At 40.8% G+C, this 22,938-nt stretch overlaps 1 protein-coding gene across 9 annotated transcripts in view; it reads left to right on the plus strand.

The window, feature by feature from the left end:
• SASH1 (SAM and SH3 domain containing 1) overlaps positions 1-22,938 on the plus strand; it is an 838,974-nt gene that overhangs the window by 577,249 nt on the left and 238,787 nt on the right. For 2 of the 9 annotated variants that reach the window (XM_043543100.1, XM_043543105.1), the window contains exon 1: positions 1,735-1,800. The exons of 4 other annotated variants lie outside the window; for them this stretch is intronic. The gene's annotated coding sequence lies outside the window, so the exon portion shown is untranslated. Of the gene's footprint in view, positions 1-1,734; positions 1,851-22,938 lie in introns of those variants that run through there. 3 more of the 9 variants (XM_043543099.1, XM_043543096.1, XM_043543101.1) reach the window with 3 other exon arrangements.

Below are 22,938 nucleotides of genomic sequence, written 5' to 3' on the forward strand. Positions count from 1 at the left end.
CCAGTTAGTTTTTTGTGATATAAATAAGTACTAAATATCACCTTGAGACAGAGGTAAGGCTAGCAAACTCTGGTCTTTGGATAAACAATTTGCTGGCTCAGTACTATTAGACTATTGAAATCTGAAGTTGTTTCCTCCAGGAAAGAAAAGCACTATCTATACTGCTTGTTGGAATAATATCACTTCCTCCAGTGTCTATTTAAGTCTCTACCGTTAGTATAAAGAAAAGGAGTACTTGTGGCACCTTAGAGACTAACCAATTTATTTGAGCATAAGCTTTCGTGAGCTACAGCTCACTTCATCGGATGCATACGTTTCCCTAGAAAGGAGTTAAGATTTTTACATTTAAATTTAGTGAGTTATATGTAACTTCCCCCTCCCTCACCTAGTGTTATCCATTGAAATTGGCCCTTAATAAGTTGTGAACATGCCAGTAGGAGAAATGGAGAAATTATCCACAGAACGGTAGATTTGATAGAATTAAAAAATTTACCTCTTTGACATGCAGTGACGTATTCAGATTGTGCTGGAAATATACAATTTCTTGAACAGGCACAACACTACTGAAAGGAAATATGGGAGCTGCTGACTTGAAAGAATGTCAAAATCTGCTGGTCCTTATGATAAAGGTTAATGTCAGTACAGCTACAGGACTGAAGGAGAAATGAAGGTTTAGAATATATGTTACCCAGAGTTAAGATTCTAAAAGTATAGCTTGGCCTGGCTCCGTGATCTAGAGATAAACATGAAACATTATCATGCATGGGGCCTAGGTTTGAATACTGTATGGAGTCTCTTGCTTCCAAAGCAGCAGCAACAAGTAGGGATGTCATGAGGTCAGCAAGCCGAGACCTTGTAATAGGATTGCAGCATAGCTTGGCACATACTGTTACAGTTGTGTCTGTAATAGCAGAAGTCAGGACTGGGGTGCATTTTGCCAGATCTGTTTTGGGAAGCTTGATTCTCTGCAACGTGAAGTTTTTTGCCAGTTTTATCACTTTCTAATGGGCTCCAAACAACATTAAAGGTGAACTGAAAAGTTTTTATAAACAAAATAAAGCCTTTTGAAAGATAACCCAAATAACAAAATATGTAAATTTAAGACATACATTTTACTGTTGTTAAGTCCTGAAACCACACTCAACACTGTATGAGACAGAAAGCTCAGCTCCTTTTTTTAGGAACTCTCAATCTAAATAATATGAAATTAAAGTTCAGGATTTCATATTTCCCCTGCAATAAGTGATAGCATCATAAATACCCACTGAGGAGATTTTCAAGACACAAAGGGCAGTTAGAAGCTCAGCTCCAACTGAAAGTCAATGGGAGTTAGTTGTCTTAGGACTTGTCTACAGGGGGAAATTTAACAGCATCAATTATACCAGTATAATCTGCTGATGAATAGCACTATATAAAAGATAGATATTATTTATTAAACAGCTATATTTATACCAGTATAACTCCCCTGTGTAGACACCCTTTTTTCAGCATAATTCTGCCTTTTTCCAGTTTACCGTCTGTCACTTGAGTAGTATGCAATAGAGTCTACAACCTCCCACCCCAAAACCCAGGCAGGAAAGGCTTAAGAACACTCCAAGTGTAGAGAGAGCCAAACTAGCCACACCTGAACTCAGCAGGGAGAAATGCCAATTGTGGAGGGACACACCCACAGCTGTGAGGACTATGGAGCCAAGATTAACTATAAAGAGCAAGGCTCATGCAATGAAAGGGTAGAAGAGCTTGGGACTGCTAAGGAGTAACAGTTCTCTACCAGCTTATCAGAGTGCCTCCAAGAAACTAGTAAGCCCCTTGGAAGGACAAGGGAGGTAAACAGAAATGAAGGCCCTGAGGTGCAAGGGTCTTTTGATTTTTTTTCTAATATGTTTATAGACTCTGCCTTGTTCTTGCTGATTTTATTTGAATCATTGTTGTCCAGGTCAAAGAGTGACCCAGACTGTCTAAACTGGGACTTTTGCTCAACTGATGGGGTGGTATAACCTGGACAAAGGCACTCTTATTCCATAATAAGAGTGTCTATGTGGGGGATGTATATTAGGATAAATATGCCTGTATGTTTCCCCATGTAGACAAGCTCTGATTCCCTTTTACACTCTTGAAAATCTCCTGTGTTGTGGGCATTGCAATAACATTCTTAGCTTTCTGTGGCAGTTAAACTGTTCTTGTTCCTTCTGATACTCTCTGGCCCAACGATTATTTGTACAAAACAGAACACCCTCTACAAAAGAAATGTAGGGCTCGTCTACATTTAAAAACAGTACAGCTGTAGTGCTTCAGTAAAGACACTACCTACACAAACAGAAGAAATCCTCCCTTTGGCATAGGTAATCCACACCCCTGAGGAGTGGTAGCTAGGTCTATAGAGAATTCCAGCACCGTGTACACCAGAGGTTAGATCAGTTTAACTGCATTGTTCAGAAGTCTGGATTTTTCACACCCTGAGAAGTGTTGTTATACTGACCTAATTTCCGAGTATAGGCCAGGCTTGATGGTAGAATAGCCTGTAACCTCATGGTTAAGGCAATTACCTGGTAGGGGTGAGATGTGAGTTCAAGTCCCTGCCCCCAATGAATAAGTATTTATACAACAAAGTGGAACAACTTTAACTGGAGAGAGTGAGAGCTACCCACCCCACAATTGTTCCTAGACTAGGGGCTAGGATGCTTACTGGGGAAGGGTGGAGCAGAGCTGAAATCTCTCCTCCATCGTGGAGATTCAAACCTTCATCTCCCACACAAGTGCCCTAAATGCTGGCCTAAAGGTTAGATACATTCTTTTTTTCTCTCCCCCTTCCTGAAACTGGCTTTGAAAAGCTTTTTCTCAACCAAAACTATACTCAAGTCACATTCATAAATAGTTTCAGGTCAACCAATACTGCATTTATAGATCCGATTTTTCTTTTTCTTTTTTTTTTTTTTTTTAAGGTCAGAAGGGACCCTTGTGAACATCTAGTCTGACCTCCTGCATATTGCAGGCCACAGAACCTCCACCCACCCGCTCCTGAAATAGAACCCTAACCTTTGGCTGAGTTATTGAAGTCCTCTAATTGTGGTTTAAATACTTCATTATAGAGAATGCACCATTTACACTCATTCACACCTGCAAGTGACCCATGCTGCAAAGGAAGGTGAAGAAAAAAACAGGCTCTCTGCCAGCCTGACCTGGGGGGGAAAATTCCATCCTGACCCCAAATATGGCCATCAGTTAGACCCTGAGCATGAAAACAAGCTGGGAGTTTGAATTTTTTCCTAGGTAACTCAGAGCCCTCCCCATCTAGTGTCCCATCTCTAGGGTTTTTTGCTACTGGCAAAATAAACATTTGGCCAATATTTGTCCATAATATTTTGTTCAGATCTACAGATACCTACTATAGGTAGTTCCCTAATGTAGAGACTGGATCATGTTTCTCAGGAGTTGGGGCCAGAGTAGGAGCTGAATTGTCCCCTGTGCTGATCCATTACTTCTCTGCCTCTCCCGCATGCAGAAGCTCCCTCAACCCATCAAAAACAGTTTTAATTTTTTAAGAATAGCTGTTAGTTCACTTTTAACAGAGGGCCTAACCTGAATTAAAAACATTCTGACCTATTTAATTCATATGTTTTACAACCAGAATGGATTTTTTTTTAAACCAAAAAGCTTATGGTTCTTTCTCCGATTATTTCTTAATCAAGAGTTTGTTGAAGTAGGCCAAGCCATAATCTGACTGAGATATTCTAAAACAGATCACTTTCCAGTATATGGGATTTCACAGCTCGTTATGGAGCAGCGTCTGCCATTACTGTCATTGTTAGCCAACAACAAGGTTTAGAAAAATTGATTACATCAACTGATGATGATGGTTTCCTGAGGTCTACACCATGTCTGAACTAAAGCTAGGTCACATCATTCAAACACAAAGCTTTGTATGTTTAGCCTCTGACTGGATTATATTTATTTATTTGGTAAATAGCTTTTGCATTGTCTTCCTGAGCTGCTGAATATCTAATGTTGTTTACCAACTTTTGTGATCTGCTTTTATTTTTTTAATTAATCTGGTTGATTTATTTTTAAATGAAACAAATCAAAACAACCCATTTCAGCAGTGGATGTTGGATGTAGAATCGTTATTACATAGTTGTTAAAAGCAGCTTTTAATATCCTAACCGTCAACCTTTTCTGTACTTAAACTGAATTATTCTATTTCAGCGTATGAGTTTAGTAGACATACAATGGTAGTAATCCAACATTTTTATATAGCCTCAATTTTGTGTCATCAAGAACAGCAAAAAAGTCATCCAAACAGTGTTGAAAGCTAAATGGAATATATCCATAGTGTAATCTTGCACCCATGTCACTGGATCAAAACAATTAAGCTCAAATAAATCCTGTTATGCTCTGTTCACTGTGGATAAAGAGAAAAATTAAGGTGTAACCGAATATATGTTGATGTAAAATCTGTTTAACTTGACTATAACCTGTATGCTCTCTGCTTACTTATATAGATTGTATGCCTACAATTAGACAACATAAAATGAAGTAATGTACTAATATTTTGTCTAGTATTGCTACCTATAGCCCTGTTTGCTATATTTTCTGCTCAAATATCATTTTTTAGAATTAAAATGTTTGATATACAGAGACCAGGGTTGCAACCTTTTCTTTAAAGAAAACATGTTGCCTGTTCAAGCTCATCCTTTGTTTCTATTATTTTGACAACGTTGTAAGATACATTTTCAAAATAGTCTCTGCTAAATTTTAAAAAGTCATGTATTTCTATTGTCTGACCTAAGGACCTTAGCTCTCTTTGAGAGCAATTATTTTGTTAGTTTTTTATCTAAACCTTTTATGCATATATGGATATAGAAACAGTTAAGTAAATCAAAGATGCTGTATTTACTGTTTACATGATCAGCCTACTAAATATAATGATTTGGAAAAAAAAAGTTTGAAATTACATTCAGAAGAACAGATTATAATCAATCTTATAACACTTAAATTACATAGCAAAAAGTCTACTTGCTACGTTTTATTACTTTTATTTAAAAAAAAAACCTATCAAACTTTTACTGCCATCTAGTGGACAGAATAGAGTTAGCTATGAGATCTGCAAATAGAATGTTGCGCACCTGTTTGCAGAATTGGCCTACTGAGTATGTTCTCTTCATCCTCTGTGTTTAGGAAAATGAAATAGCTCATTAGTGAGGCTATATGCTAGTAAAAGTGGCCAGTCTGAGTCAATTGTAGCTGCTTTAATTGTGCTTTATCATTAGAAAACTCTAAAGCGGTGGTTAGATATTTGCATATAAATCATGTTATCAGTGCAGCTATGTTGTAATAGAAATAAAAAAACCCCAAATCTGCCTTAGTATTTTGAAAGGAACTGCCTTCTGCTGAGCTATTAAAATTCTGTGGTTTTATTGGAATTGTAGCTTCTAGTTGTTCAGAAAAAATATAACATTTTAGATTATCTAATCTCTAGTCTTCCTGTATATTGTACAGTGCCTAGTACAATGGGGCCCCAATCCTGACTTGGGGCCTTTGGGTGCTTCTACAGTATAAATAACAAAGATTAAATCATTGTCTGTTCCAGAAACAATCAGCAACTCCCAAGAAATGCATCACCATTTAGATTTGCATTATGAAGGAAGGAAAGCTCTAGTCCTGTAGAAGGATTAAATTGTTATGCCTAAAATATTCTACGTGGTAATAATGAAGGAAAAAGGTAGAAAAATTGAGTTGATACAGAGTCAATGATGCAAAACGAAAGCACACTGCGAACAAAAGCAATCCTTTAAATAATCTGATAGCTACCAAATGAAATTCCTTCCCATTTTGGCTTTAAAGTATATGCTGTCTCTGTGTGGTGCAGACACTCAAAATAGTTTCTTCCTTTGAATAGCGCTTCATGCTTTTATTGCATTTTTTAAAACTTGGATGCACAAATGTAGAAACTAGGGCTCCAATCCTGTAAAGAATTATGTATGTGCTTAAACTTGCTCACGTGAATAAGCCTTTGAAAGACCAAGGCTTAAATTTGGAAACACCCCTACTGTCTACCCAGAGCCCTTGAAAATTCTTCATTAGCACTACTTTATGTTGATATTAATAACCAAAGTTATTACTACTTCAAGTACTATTAACCTTTAACCCTGACCCATGTTATATGAAATAAAGTTCAGTTGTCTTTTCATAATGCTGTGTTATGTTTGGAGTGGAGAGTACAGCGTGCAAGCACTTTGGAGGACAGGATTAGAATTCAAAGGACCTTGATAAATAGGAGAATTGGTGTGAAATGAGCAAGATGAAATTCAATAATGAGAAGTGCAGAATATTACACTTACAAAGGAAAAGAATTAAAAGCACAAAAACAAAAAAAGGTGAATAATTGTAATACAGCAGAAAAGGATCTCTGGGTTATAGTGAAACAGAAATTGAATCTGTCAACAGTGTGATGCTATGGCAAAAAAAGCAAATGTCATTCTGGGATGTTGTGACAGGGCAAGGAGGACCAGGGAACAGCCAGCCCTTTCCTGGAGACAAGTCTAGCAGACCGGTGCTGGGAATTAGCCAACCAGCTGGATAGCATCTAGTAACTGGGTCTGATTCCCAGCTAGAGGGTATAAATAAATGCTCTGGCTCCGTGAGGGAACTAGAGGCTCCTGGAGAAGGCAACTCCTGTGGCTGCAGCAGAATGCTACAAGAGAGTAAGCAGGCCCTGTGGACACCTGAGGCTGAGGAAGGACCAGACCCTATAAGTACCAGAGGGCCCCACATTTTCTGTCAAGAACTGTCACTTTGTTATTCCACATTCTTTTTGAGAGTGTTGAGAAATACTCCCCCATCCCCCTGAGGAAAGGGCTGCAAACTGAACTGGGCGTGACCAATAGTTTGTCCCAGGCTGGTGATCGGACCCACCAGCCTACAGATGTATTACCAGGAGTGTTATATGTAAGACGTGGGAGCTAATTGTTCTGCTCTGCATGGCACTGAAGCAGAAAATGTGCCACATTTTAAGGACGATGTAGGGTAACCAGACAGCAAGTGTGAAAAATCAGGACAGGAGGTGGGGGGGGGGGGTTAATAGGAGCCTATATAAGAGAGACTCTAAAATCGGGACATCTGGTCACCCTAGGAAGATGTGAACAAGTTGGAGAGCGTCCAGATGATAAAAGGCTTAGAAAACCTAACCTATAAGAAACAGTTGAAAGAATTGGACACGTTGAGTCTAGAGGTGAGAAGGCTGGGGGTGGGGAGCATAAGAGTCTTCAGATATGCTAAGGGCTGTTACAAAGAAGACTCAATTGTTTCTCCATGTCCACTGAAGGTAGGACAAGAAGTAATGGGCTTAACCTGCCTGCAGAGAGATTTAGATTAGACGCTTAGAAATCCTTTCTAACTATAAGGATAGTTAAGCACTGGAACAGGTTAACTGGGAGGTTGTGGAATCCTCATCTCTGGAGTTTAAAAACAGATTAGTCTCTCTGTTCTTCCAGATACACTGAATCCTGTCTCAGCGTGGCAGGATGGATTAGATGACCTCTTGAGGTCCCTTTCAGCCCCATGTTTCTATGATTCTGTTACGCTGTTGTTACGCACCTGATGGCTCACTTTCTGCTCTCACATCGCACCCTGCCTCACTGAAATCAGTAGGATTGCACAGGGTATAGGGGAGAGCAGGTTTTTGCTTTTTTTGTTATGACAGCAATGATGGATGGTTACAGCTGTGTTTGTGTAGAGTGAGCTTGACCATCCTTTATCCTTGTGGCCTCCTAAAACATCTCTGGTTTTGTCTTGCTTTGAGCCTTAAAAATGTAGACCCTTCTGGGCCTTCACAGCATGCTGAGTGACTGTGTACATGTGCTAGAGAAATTATCTCCTTTGAGACCAATATTGCAGCTTTTCCAAACCCAAGTATTCAAAAAATCATGAGTAAGGCCCCACATATGAGATTAATAATAAATTGGATTATTTTTATATACCTTCTGGTGGTTGAGCTGTTAGTGTTAATGTTTTCCTCTTTAACCATGAACACTAAACTTTTATTTTTAAAAGAAAACTGAATCATTTAATAACAAGATTCCAGGAGCTGAAGCTTTCATGATATTTTGATTTTTTCCCCCTTAGTCTCTTGATAAGTGTCAACTCATGGTTTTGTGGGAGGCCATGGGAGCTTTCTTATTTCCAGATAACAAAAGAATGTAGCTAGTGAAACATCAAGCAGGAGACAGACCAACTGTCTGAATATGGTACATTGATTGTTCTGTGACTGTCAAGTGTTCAATGCTTATAGCCACCCACCTTTACTGTGAGTAACATCAGGACTGTGCTAAACTCTGGCCTCAGCCACTGTTTCCTACAAACTACCAAACCCTGAATAACTCTTCATATCATGCTGTCAAGGAGTTCAATAAATACCATGCTGGTTATTTACATGATTCTGGCTTCTTTTGACAGGGCAATCACACCAGTACCTCCTGTTAACAAGTTTGTGTTGTAAATGTTTTCCCCTGGTCCTCAATTGCTATGTTGAAGTGATCGCAATGAGTTTCTGCCATAGCAGCCTGAGAAAAAACAATATTTTAAAATCTCTGCTGGAATGTTTAAAGTAAAAAGGCAAAAGCTCTGATTTATTAAAGAGCTTCATACAAGGGTAGAGGAACCTATTTATGCTTCCTGTCAGAGTGCCTCTCTTTGACTGCAAACTGCTTTAGCTACTAGGATCAATAAAGGGCATAGCCTAGGGATAGTAATTACAATAATTGGTAAGTTTACTGTTAATGTCGGGGAAAGGAACAAGTTGTGTTCGAAACAGACATGGCCAATGCAGTTTATAGAACTGTTGGAACATTGTTACAATAAGATGAGCTTTGCCACCTTCCTTGTCTCTTTAGATAAAATAAATGAGAGCTCCGTATTTATTTTTTTAAATGTAATGTTAGCCTTGGCCATTGGAGCGAACATAAATTTATTTTTTATATCTTCCTATGCCCCAGACCATGGTTTGTCAGACTCCTTTTCTCACCTTTTTCAGTGGGACCTTGTCAGGCAAATCCCAGAAAACAATGTGTGCTGGTATGTAAGACACCCATGTAAGCACATCTCCTTGTTTGCAGACTGCTTCCATGGACACCTAGAATCTAGTTTTCGCCCATTCACCATGGCAAACTGGATAATGGGTCTCCTCTCTCCTATAGAATTGGAGGAGGCCAGCTTTAGTATGCATGCTACAGGCAAGCATTGTGGTTATGCTGTCACAAACTCAGGACAGGTGAAGTTAAGGGTGCTGGCAGGTATGTTGGTTGAGTGTCTATTACCTTTCAGGAATATTAGGGTTTGTTTTTTGAATGGATAGGAATCCAGGAAATTTAAGGATAAAGTTAGACTTCTCAAGCACAGCACCCAAACTGAAATCTGCCACAGCAGAGATGTCAGTGCACCCTTCTTTACACCTCAAAACAGTTGTTTTATAATTTAGACATTTGTCTCAGTTATGATGTGTGATTTGCCTCCATACTAACCCTCACTTTCTTCATGTCAATGCTCTCATTTTATGACCTGGGCATAGGACACTTGTATATGGAGACACACTCAGCTGGGGCTATGAAGCCCACACCTTTCCCTAGGCTTTAGAGCTCAACCTTCAGCTACACAGCTAGTTTCAGAGTGCTAGCATGAGTCCTACTATGCTGTCAACTTGGGGTAGAAGATTTGCTTCTGCAGGCTGTAAAGACATTCCCTAAGACTAACAGAGTAGACCTGATCCAATGGCCTGCAGACCTAAGGAGGCATGCCATGACTTCTCCTCTGAAAATCTTCTCTCCATTTTGTAGAACGGAGTTCTGATGCTGCAATCTCCTCAGATCAACAAAAGGAGGCTTGCTATAGAAAATCTTTGTAGCTCCTCAGGACTGGGTCTCCTCGGGTACAGAAGGTACACAGTGGATAGGCGCAAGACTCCTTCTGTCAGCTCCTTAACCTCAGAAGGACTAAATCCTCCTTGTAGGGAATACAGAGGGAGCTAGAATTAACAAGAAGCTGTGGGGTGGGAAAGGTGGAGCAGCAAAACTGGGAGAAATCTTCCACCTCCTGCTGCTTCTCAGCCTCTGTTAAGGCATTCGGGAAAGGGATGAACCTCTCCTTCCAACCCCAGCTGTTGCTTGTTGGGACCCTTGTAAGGGTTCTCAGAGTGAAGTCTCTGGCCCCTGTTTCCACTGACCTCCACCCACTGTGAGCCTTTGGATTGGGGGGGGGAACTTTTTGGCCTGAGGGCCACATCGGCATTGCAAAACTATATGGAGGGCCAGGTAGGGAAGGCTGTCTCTCCCCAAACAGCCTGGCGTCTGCTCCCTATCCGCCCCCTCAGAACCTCCGACCCATCCAACCCTCCCTGCTCCTTGTCCCCTAACTGCCCCGACCCCTATCCCCAGTCCCCCTGCTCCCCAGTCCCTGACTGCCCCCCTGAACCTCTGTCCCCTAACTGCCCCCCGCCTCCTTACCATGCCAGAGCCAGCCACGCTGCCCGGCAGGAGTGGCAGGCCAGAGTGCTGGCAGCACAGCACACTGAGGCTGCGGGGGAGGGGAAACAGCAGGGGAGGGGCCGGGGGCTAGCCTCCCCAGCCAGGAGCTCAGAGGCTGGGCAGGACGGTCCCGTGGGCCAGATATGGCCCACAGACCGTAGTTTGCTCACCTCTGCTTTGGATGCTAGTCAGGATTGCTATGCCCTATGTCAGCCTTAATACACGCCCTGATATTCTTCCCACACCAGTAGTATGTTCCTGAATCCCAAATGAGCTAAACGTGCATGCCAGCCTCCAGATATAAAGAAAACACTCATTAGGGACTGAAACTTACTCATTCTCACACAGGGGTTGGGTTTGCCCCCTGACAAGAGTCCTATGTGTCATGAGTAGGGAGCTGACAAGCTGTTAAGGTTTACTTGGCGTACATCTGTCCAGATTTGTTAAAATCTTCGTTTCTGCCACTTCTGGGGCACACTTCAAGGCTATTGGAGGCTTTCCTACTTCCTGAACTCTTTATTTTATCAATAATAAAATACGAGAATTCTTTTTCTTGCTTTAAATTCTTGGGAGGTTTTTTTATATGCCTCTATAATAAACAGGAAGAGAATTCCATTCATGTTTCAGACTTTATAGCCGGAATTGTTACTATTCATGTAATGATTCTCAATTCTAAATCTGAATCCAGTGTTACACAGCTGAGGGTATTTGGAGTTTAGAGTTGTAGGACTTTGCTATCAAAACTTAGTTTGTATATCAGAATCCAAAAAGATCTTTTGAAACATCTGAAAGAGGCTGTTGTCACGGACGATGACATGGATGTACAGTGGCATGCAAGTGTTTCTGGCAAGGCTGAAGGCTCAATCTAAGATACTTAAAAATCGTTTTTGTGTGGTTTGTAGTGAGCGCAGAATACTGCTCACACGAATGAATGTCTAATACCTAGTGGCCAAATTTTGCTACCCTTACTCATGCTGAGTAGTATCTTACTGTGTTTGTAACCTCTGTATTACTTGAACTTGTTAGCCCTGATCCAAAAACTCTCGTTGACTTTAGTAGGCTTGAATTATGTTCTATATCGACCGTGTTAGCATAATGAAGTCAGGGCAAATTCTTCTAGATTCGTTACGGAGCACTGATTCAGGATGTACTGTAGGCACGCTGTGGTAGATAGGTGAAGTTGGAATTTTATAAGCGCTCAATTGTTGTTGCAGGTTATGAATCCTATTCAGTCATACAATTCCTCTTCTAGTGTCAGATATCCTCTATTTATATTACAACACTAGTTTATAAGAAAGAAGTACAGACTTTAAAGTTATATGAAATAGCTGAAACGATGCGCTCATATTTTGTATGGTCAGTGCTGTAACACTCTATGAAGTAAACATCAAATCATATCACAGTCTTGCCTGCATCACACAGTGGGAGAACATTCTGCTCTGTTGATGTTCCACAGAAAATGTTTTGACCTGACATTTATTCTATGCATAATGTGGGGGAAAGAATATGCAGATTACTAATGCTGCTAATTCAAATAGTTACACTCCACAGTTCGCCACAGCAGCTGGCGCTGCGCAGCTCCCAGAAGTGACTGGCATGTCCCTCCGGATCCTAGGTGCAGGTGTGGCTAGGGGGGCTATACATGCTGCCCCTGTCTGAGGCACCGGCTCCGCCCTAAGCACCTGCTCTGCTGTTCCCATTGGCCGGGAACCACAACTGGTGGGAGCAGCAGGGGCAATGCCTGCAGATGGGGCGGCCAAGCGCAGAGCCCCCTGGCCACCCCTGCATCTAGGAGCCAGAGGGATATGCCAGCTGCTTCTGGGAGCCACCTGAGGTAAGCACTCCTCGCACCCTCCCACACCCAGACTCCGTCCCAGAGCCCCCTCACATGTTCTGAACCCCTTGGCCCCAGCCCAGAGCTCCCTCCTGTACTCTAAACCCCTTGGCCACAGACTGGAGCCCCCTCCTGCACCCTAGACCCCTCATCCCCGGCCTCCCCCAGAGCACACAGCCAAAGCCCACACCCCAGCCCAGAGCCCCCTCCCACACATTGAACCCCTCATTTCTGATCCCATCCTGGAGCCCACACTTCTAGCCCAAAGCCCATACCGCCTTCCACACCCCAGTCCCCTGCCCCAGCCCAGAGCCACCTCCTACACCCTGAACCCCTCATCCCTGGCCCCACCAGTGAGCCCACACCCCTGCCCCAGCCCAGTGAAAGTGAGCGAGGGTGGGGGAGTGCAAGCAACAGAGGGAGGGGGCATGGAGTGAGTGGAGTTGGGGTCTTGGAGAAGGGGCAGGGCAGCAGCACCTCAGGGAAGGGGGAGCAGCAAGGGTGTTCAGTTTTCTGCAGTCAGAAAGCAACCCTATAGATGATGGACGTGAAAATGTTCCAAACGTTTTCTGGGAGGAATCAATATAGCAGTACTTCAGAATGGTGCATAAAGATGATTTACTGCTCACCTATTTGAGCTTACATTTTTTTGCAGTAATTGAACTTCAGACTGTGTTCTAGTTGTGTTTTGGTTTTTTGACCTCCTGCTAAAGAAGCAGAGAGAGATCTTTGATGGACGTTTATTAAGATCTCTGATAGAAGAGCCTGGTGCCTCTGTGCAAAAGTGAGGTTTGCAAGAGAAACTAGGCAGAAACTAGTCTCCTCTACCTAATTACCTGCAACCTACCCTCATGCTGAATCTTGGCAATGTCCAATAACTGACAAGATGCTGGGCTTGTAAACCGTACTGATGCCACCACCTGCCATACCCTAGTACATGAGACTCACCATATGAGTCTGCTGACTGGAGAGTTGCTGGTGAGCTCTCATGTATTTGGCCTTGTCTATTTCTTCATGGTTAGTCGAGCAATGGTGGAATCACTAGGGTGGACAAAGCCCAGGCATTTTTATGTGGAAGTGAACTTTGGCAACTGTGTAAAGCTAATACTGAAATCAAGATGTCCAATCAAATTAAAGAATGTAGACAAGATAAGGTCTGAAAACTTTCTTTGGCTAGATACAGTAGTGGGACTACTGGAAATCTGGGATCTGAGTAAGGCGCTCAATTGAAGGATCTATTTTAAGCCTTTGGACTAAAGTTACATAATTCTAAACAGTAAATCAAATACTGGAGATGCACTGGCTGTAACTGGAAAGATCAGAGGGCTAAGACTCGCTTGCAAAGGGACAAAGGTGTCTTACAAAAAGTGGGGAGACTTGTAGTCAGTTGCCAAGTGGCAGAATTCACAAAATAAAACAGGAAAGGCATATTTGCTGTTAGGCGCAGTGTGGTAGTTCCTGAAAATTAAGGAAGCCTTACAAATTTTAGATCTGTTGCTTAACAACAATCCTCCTTTTCTTCTTTTTTTCTGTAAGCAGCATCATGGGGGGAGGGGTGTTTGTTTTTAATTTTGTTTATTTAAGCCATTGAAGTGGCTAAAACAGTTAAAGGTGTGTAAGTTTATTGCTCATCATACTTAAAGTGGAAAAAGTAGATATGCTTGGTTCATCTGTCTATGGGATACCAAATGCATTGAAGAGTTAAATTTTCCTAATGTGTAATTGCTGGTCAGTGTTAATTGACATAAGTATATCTCAGGAGGAGGTTTCTGAATTAGAATCTGCTGTGGAGATCTTGGTAGTGTCAGATACAGGGATTTATAAAAATGTGGAATTTTTACTGTTTGGGTCAATAGCTGGATGCAATTAAAGGCTGTCTAAATTTGGATAAACAGTTCAGTCAAATGTCAGATTGTGACATTCCTTAGTAGAATCTCTTAGTTCCCAAGTTTCTGTTCATTTGGTTTTTTTAAATCTTATGCAGATTTGATGGTGTCCTTTGTTTTCCGCTTGAAAGTGGAGTGGTATAAATATTTAAAGGCATGTAGTCTAGTTGCTCAGCTCTCAAATCTAGTGGGGAACGCCCTTTGGTTTATTAATGTAAATTCTTTTCTAAATCCCAAACGCATGTTGCTGAGGATGGTCATATAACTGCTGTTTTTGATTCATGACACTGAGGCACAACCAACCAATAGGGGATGCTCAGAATTACTTACAAACATTTATTCCCAGAGCTGCGATGACCTCACTGATTGTAAGGAAGTAACAAAAAGAGGAACATAATGTCCATACTGTGTCAGACCAATGGCCTGTTATCCTGTCTTCTGACAGTGGCCCATGTGTACCAGATGCTTCAGAGGGAATGAACAGAATAGGGCAATTAGTGAGTCATCTATCCCCTGTTGTTTAGTGGCAGTTGGAGATTTAGAGGCACCCAGAGCATGGTATTGCATTCCTGACCATCTTGGCTAATAGCCATTGATGGACCTGTCCTCCATGAACTGATCTAATCTAATTCTTTTTTGAACCCAGTTATATTTTTGTCCTTCACAACATCCCCAGCAACAGGTTCCACAGGTTGACCATACATTGTGTGTGTGTAAAAAAAAAAAAAAAAAAAAAAAAAATATATATATATATATATATATATACTGCCTTATGTTTTTAAATCTGCTGCCTATTAATTTAATCAATAATCAACAAGCCAGAGTGGCTTGTTTTGGGCTGTGTGACTCTTGTGTGGCCTGGTGAGTGTTAAACTGTTGGCAGGCACCAGAATGAACACTGTACGCTCACGTTGAGGTTTTTGGCTTCTACACCCTCTTCCCCATCCCCTAGAACTACCCCTACACTCTCCAAAAAAACAAATTTTAGACATTTTTCTGAGTGGGGCGTGGCTCTGGCACTCACCTGGGTCCAAATTGCCTTCTCCCAGGTGCTGAGGAGGCACTGATTAGCAGCTGCTTCAGTGTTTTGGTGTGGGGTCTAGGGTTGCCAACCCTGCAGGGTTGTCCTTGGGTCTCCAGGAATTAAAGATTCATCTTTAAAGATTATGTCATGTGATGATACTTCCAGGAATATGTCCAACCAAAATTCGCAACGCTAGTGGGGTCACTTTCTCCCAGGCCTTGAAGTGTGATTAGTGGGTATTATGTGCCTGCACTCTCCACTGTGTAAGGCAGCAGGAGCCAGGAAACATACTTGCCACTTGCTCTACTGATCTATCAGCACAGCTTTCTCATAATGACGAGAGTATGATTTCTTGGAAGACCTCTCCCTATGCAAATAGAGATACTATGACTCCACAAGGGCACTACAGAACTTGGAGAAAACTGTAGCAGTGGTGGTCCTGAAAAATGGGCATACTGATACTTACTTTGAGCAGCTGATGTTCCCCGCAACTTGCTCCATTTTCTCGTTGAAGGGATCTTTCCATTCTACATTGTTGCTTGGCCCATGCATTTTTCTTTTTGTACACTTGCTAGCCACAAAAAGAACTTACAAGCACAATTAGGAAGTCAGAAGAGGGCTTTAAGGGGGGTGCCACGTAAACTAAACTGTTTTCTGCTTGCAAATTACAACAATCTTTGAACAATAAAGGTTGAAGCTGTAGAGAAAATGAGTCTGGATTGACTGAACTGCTTTGATTTCTCACTTTATATGCTGTAAACTTTGCACAGGCACATTGTCAGGTGGTCCTGGCTTGTCATGAGATATCAAGAGGCGCAGTTTGCATACTGTCCAACAGTTAAATATGTCAAATGGGAGCTTGCAGGGGGGAAAAGCTTGTCTGATCCCCTTAGAGAAGATTTCATGGATACATAAAGGTCTGGCAAGAGTATTTATTGCCTTTGAGTGGTATTTTTAGTCGGCTGACTTGTAAATTTTTCCACCACCTTTGGATTACGTGTAAGGGCATTTGAGTGAAAGCTTTAAAAAGTATGTACAAACACTTAAAAATTAACAATATTCCACTGGGTTACCCCTGGTAACAGCAGATCATTAGGTTGTAATTTCTCCCTTTTCATCCTGCCTCAATAAGTTTTTGCTAAACTCTTCTGAGTACATTCTCCTCTCGGTGCACAGATGTAACTCCCACTCGAGTTGATGGGAGTGGTAAATAACATGTCAGCAGGCAAATATTTCCTTTAGGTTGCACCTGAGACTGAATTTCTCCATAATACTCTGCAAATTCATCTTTTCTTTTTTCTTTAATAGACAGCTCACTTTAAATAATTGTAATAACTGATGATCATGCAAGCAGACTTAAGTTTTTATAATTTCTTCCTGTCAGAATAGTTGCTAGACACATCTGAGTCTACAGTAGCAGAGTTCACTTACTTTTACATGCAGATTATGGGCTTGAAGTTACTTTCATAACACCCAGAAACCCACCCTTAGTTCTATGTGTGTATTATGTAGCTTCATACACCTTAAACTTGCACATCAGAGTCTTGTAATTAGAAGCCTCTGGCTCAAGCTTGCTTTGCTTTCTCTTGGCTGAACTCAGAACCCACTAGAAGGTTGTACTTGGAACATCATTTTTGAGGTGTGGCACAGTTACACATGGTAACATGAGTTGAAGATTTATGAATGGCAGTAATGTTAGGGGATATGTATTATTTCTTGAGTTTGAGTATGACTCAATTGAATGCCTGCACAATATGTGAGACATACTTAGCTTTTGAATCATAAGTAACATGCCACTCCCCTGCTTGCTTGTGACCTCGCTTGCTACAGAGCTTCCTTGTGTCAGCAGAACACAACACTGTTTCCGAATGCTCGTGTAGTAATATAATTGTCGTCTTTCCTACACTCAGTTGAGTAGTTGGAGTGATATTTTTTTTTTGGCAAAGAAGAAATCATTTCTCTTTGCTATGGAGCATTTTGCAAATGAAGCTGAGTTTTGGAATCAAGTCCTGGTGAGTTGAAGTAAGAAGTGGTGAGTGAAAGGTTATTTTACTATGCTCTTTATCCAACAGTATTTGAAAATTAAGATGAAAGTGACTTTTTTGGCATTAAGATTGCAGGCTTATGGTATCTTAAAGCAGAAAACAGGATGTGCTGGCTATACAATTTACAAGACACTATCCGTGATAACCACTCTTGTACTATCAAAAAACTGAATGTGAATTCTTTGGATGGCAAGAAATACTAAACAGATCTGTTCTGACTTCTGAAAACAGAATGTGCCCTGGTCAAATAGATTATTTTTTATCTACATAGTAGATATATAGCTATACAGTATAAACATTTATACTGTATAAGAATGAGCTAGATTCCCAAAAACGTTTGTGTTATCTTCTTAATTATAAGGAATTTTTATTGTCTTATTTCCAGTCTGCAAGGAAAAACTAATTTTGTTGCAGATAGAGGAAAACCTTATTAAATGGTTAAGAATATGATTGCTCTCTTTCTGAACACTGCTTCCACAGCATTCTGTGTGTTTCGTAAACAGCTGGATTTGCCATTTCCTCTTTTTTTGCCACTGAGATACAATTGTTACCTCAGTCAGTGAGCTATCAGTTTCATCCACAGAGGGACGCAATGTTTCTTTTTCTTTCTTTCTTTCTTTTTTTTTAATCTGATTTTTCTTGCTCCTGTATATGGTAGATGGATTGAAAAGTATAGAAATAGTAATGGGCACTTATGAATAGAGAGGTAATGATATGCTGTGCCTGCAGGTTAGGGCAAGTAAGCTTTACTTGCCCTGATTACCATCAGTAATCAGAGAACTGACATTTGTCTTAGCTCACTTGAACAGATCAAAAGAAATATTGACCAAAGTAATTAAAGTCATTCTTTTGTTGTAGAGACAGCAATACCTACCTAGTGGTTAAAATGAGTCCTGGACTCAGGATATCTGACTCCTTTCCTTGTTCTGCCACAGACTTGCTATATGAGCTTGGGCAAGCCACCTGGGACCAGATTCTGCCACATTTATTTAGTACCTTATTCATTGAGAAAGATACCATAGCAGCATCTATCCATTAGCTTTCTTATCTGTAAAATGGGGTGTGTGTGTAATTTTTATCTACCCCACAGGGCAGCTGTGAGTCTTCATTCATCAATGCTTGTAAAGTGCTTTTGGATCCAGACATGACGTAGAGGGGGGAGGGATAAGCATATGGGGTCACGTGCTTACCCAGATTTCTGCCAGGATTTTGTTGGTGGTTTTGGTTTTGTTTTGTTGGTGGGGAGCTGGTTGAAAATATGTCCACGTCCCCTTTCTCCCCACCTCCCCCAATCAACAGTTATGCGTCACCTCTGTTCAGATCCTTGGATAAAATTGCAAAGCATTATTAGAGATCACATATTTACTCTGTAATGACCTCATATCCATTTTCTTCTGCATGTGGATAGCATTACATTACTGTTGGGAGAAGAAGATTAAACTTAAACCACACATAAACAAAAACTGAGTTTGAAAGGAATTAATAGATAAAACAGTAACTGCTTTGGGCTATCCAAATCTTGAAAGTCCAGGTGTACATAAACAAGTTAAATGTTAGAAGTGAATGAATTTTATTAAGGTGAGTTTTCCATTATAAATAAAATTCTAGCAAGTCTACAAAGTGTGAGATTTCATTGTCATCTTCCGTCAATTGTTCAGACAATATTAACTCATGACCGAAGGTCACAGGTGAAATCAATTACCTAGTGCACGCTTAGGCCCTGATCCTGCAATGAGATTCTTGCAGTTCAGCTTCTGGGCTCAGGCAGAGCTGGACTTAGTCAATGAGGCTCCACTTATGCACAGGAGTCTACCCACTTGCACCAAAGTAACACCAAACTTTGTGAACTAAAATGGTTTTAGTTATTTCAGTGCATGCTTCTGTGTAGGCAAGGCCACAGATGACTTGCCCTAAATATACCAAAATTGTTTTATGCAGTTTTTTCTAATAAAAACTAGTGGACAGATGCCCAGTTTTACTTTTTTCATCTCTAATTTTTAGTACTTATTACCAGTATTATAAACCCTGCAAACACCAATGACCGTTTCCTATGGAGTTTGTAAGCTCAGCCAGGAACAGGGAGCTGGTAGGGTGAGGACTTAGGTTATAAACTCCCCAGGAGAAAGGCAGATCTTCCTGCAGCCTAATGGGTTTCTAGTTAGCTTGAAGTTAAGATTCTGATACTTTTCTGGGGCAGACACAGAAGTTTTATCTTCACAGGTCCATAGAATGTTGGTTAAGAGGGCAACGTGACTATTCATCATTCTTCTTGCAAGGCCAGAAGGACCATTGTGGTCATCTAGTCTGACTTCCTGTGTAACACAGAACATTCCCAAAATAATTCCAAAAGCAGATCTTTTGGAAAAACATCCAACCTTGATTTTAAAACTGCCAGTTATGGAGAATCCACTGCAACCCTTGATGGATTGTTCCAATAGTTAATTACCCTCACTGTTAAAAATGTACACTGTATTTCTAGTGCGAATGTGTCTAACTTCAACTTCCAGCCATTGCCTTGCATTATATCTTTCTCTGCTAGATTGATAATGGGCTCTTCAAATATTTGTTCCCCATGTATGTACTTAGACTGTAATCAAGTCACCTCTAAACTTTCACTTTAAGTTAAATAGATTGAGCTGTTTGAACGTGTCACTGTACAGCATGTTTTCTAATTCTTTAATTCCTGTGGCTCTTTTTAAAAAAACCAAAAAAAACCTTTTTAAAATATTATTCAGAAGATGGAATAAACTTCTAGCTTTCTTTTTAGGGGGCAGAGAGAAAACCGATCCAAAGGAACATTTTCAGGCAAAACTCATTAAAAGTAGAGTGAAGGTTGCACATTTTTAGAACATAGTAATTTAGTTGGGAGGGAAAGGCCAGGAAAAGTAGATGTAGGTTAAAAAAACAAACTCTGCACTTTGGAACTTTGAGCTTGTCCACATTTTCTAAAGTCATCCCTAACTACTCAGAGTGAAGAACCCACCTACTTGCCACATGAAAGAAATAGAATTTTTTGGTTGAACAATGATATCAAGCATCTGTTAGGTACGGTGGACTCTTAGGTCAGTATAGAGGGTAAATAAGTTGTTGGGCTCCAGCCCATGTGATCAGGCTGGCCATAGAAAAGTTGATCTTTGGCAAGTATCTGGAGTTTGAAGTCTCTGCTCCAGTATATTGGGAAGGTGACTCCAGATATCCAGTCCATATTAAGGTGATGGGTGCGGCAGGTCATATTTCAAACATGTGCAGAAAGTAGTGTGAGATATTGTGATTTATGTCCTGCTCCTGAAAGATGGTGTAGGACCTCTTCTCCAGCCTCTGTTTATGGGGATGATTAAAAGTACCCAGCTCAAAGTATGCACGTAAAACTTTTATAAGATTACTATCTATCATTTCCATTACAATAGATCCTAGAGACCCAGTTATATGGGAACCCCACAGTGCTGGCTGCTGTGCAGGCATATAGTACATACGGTATACAGACATATAGTAAGAGGCAGTCCCTGCCTCAATGCTTACAATGCTCCAATTGGCAACTGGCTCCCGACAGATTTGCTCCTGTTGACTTCAGTTACAGGATTTGGGCATTAATTAAAAGCAAACACCCGAAATGGGTGTAACGAACAAATGGAGGGAGGATAAGGGCAACAGTGTTAGAAGCACATGGTGACATGGACCATCTACAAGCACAATGAGAAGGTTAAAGATTCAGTAATCCCAGCTGAGGGGGAATGGTGACCAGGGAGAAGAAGGCAAAGTTAAGGTTGTTTTTTAACTTTTATTTAAATATTTCCTGATTATATTTTTTCCCCCGTGATGTTTAGGGGTTTGGTTTGTGTTGGGTTTTTTGTTTTTGTTTTTAACTAGAAATAAAGTAATTTAGTTTGGAAACTGTTTCATAATGATAGTTTGCTAATTGTGTTTTGAATAATTCAAAACACAATGTATATGTATGTACAAACAGCAGAGATTTGTCAGGGTGTTTGTGTCTGCTATAATTACATATAAAGTCTTTTGCCTTTTGGCCACGTGTTGGAGCCTGGCCAAGAACAAATTGTAAATTAATGTCATTGCTGTTTGATGCTTGGTTGACTAGATTTCTTACTGGACATGTCACATCACAGTTGACAAAGCCACTGGCAATCTGAGCTGACAGGCCAAGCACTGAATGGGAATGGAGCCTGAACACCACTCTCCCCCCCCCCGAGCTGGTCCCTGTTTGCCAGAGTTGAGGTACCCTGGCAGAGACCTGCAAGGCATCTTGCACTGCTGCTACTTGTACTGCACCTGTTGTGCAGATCAACTGGGGACTTCACTTTCAAAACCATCCAAAGTATTGAAAGGTCAAAAAGGGAAAACGAGACATTTTATTTTAAACTATGTATTTGGGGTGGGAAGGGCAGGAGAGTTCTAGCAAGAAGAGATCACCACACTAACTAAAATTCTTTGATTTGCCAGTGATGTTGGCAAATGCCTGCCCATCAGTTTTCACACTTAAGTTAACTTCCAAAGTTGATTTATTCTCTGCATGTTCACCCCGCGGTCTGTCTGATCGATAGTAATAAAACTGTGCAAGAGACTTATGCCAGCCTTCAGAATTTGTTGGGCAGTGTACTTGTTTTCACACTTCAAATAGTGTTATAACCTGTGCCATACATGGGTAAGTACTCCTCTTCCCCCTCCCCCATAGGCTCTACTAGAGGCAAAATCTTGCTTATTTTCAGTTACTCATGAGTCACCCTTTAACAATGGCATTTATTTGGGCTTATCCATGCTTCAGTACACCAAGAGCAACTTCTCAATCAGTGCTAGTTTCCTTGTAGTGGTTCGCAATGTTAAGTTTTGCCCCATCAAAAAAGGCCTGGCATCTTCCTGGTGCTACATTGAAGGACTAACCTACTTAAATTAGGCTTAAACAGTGAGCACTTAAAAGGGGAGTGTTAAATTCAGTTATTTATTTCAATACATATGAAGAGGTTGTGCCACCGCCCTGAGTATGGAGAGAGATTAGATGACTGAATACTAGAATACATAAACACTGATACTAAAATACTGAATCCAGTTCTGGTATCCAGATTTTAAAAAGGATGTTGAAAATTGGAGAAGGTGTAGAGAAGAACCACAACATTATTTGAAGGGTGGAAAAAATGCCTTACAGTGAGACTTAAATAGCTATTTAGCCTTAATGATCTCTTTAAGTCTAAAGATCTGTTTAGTTTCTCAAACAAAAAGGCCAGGTATATAGGTACCAGAGAGAAAATACTAGATACTAACAGGCTCTTTAATCTGGCAGAGAAAGGCATAACAAGAACCACTGTCTGTGCCTAATTTCTAATTTGAATTTGGCTGGTTTCAGCTTCCAATTTCTTAACAGTGAGGGTGATTAACTATTGGAATAAACTACCAAAGGAAGTGGTGGATTCTCTATCTCCTGATGTCTTCAAATCAAGACTAGGTGCCTTTCAGGAAGATATTCTTTAGCCATACACAAGTTATTGGGCTCTGTATAAAGGAAACTGGGTTAAATTCTTTGGCCTGTGTTATGCAGGACTTCAGACTAGATGACTTAGTGTTCCTTTCAGGTCTTAAACTCTGACTCTCAGTTCCTCTCTGAGTACCCCTCTTACATTGGGGG

This window comes from Chelonia mydas, chromosome 3 (assembly GCF_015237465.2).
Source record: "Chelonia mydas isolate rCheMyd1 chromosome 3, rCheMyd1.pri.v2, whole genome shotgun sequence".
Taxonomy (NCBI): domain Eukaryota; kingdom Metazoa; phylum Chordata; order Testudines; family Cheloniidae; genus Chelonia; species Chelonia mydas.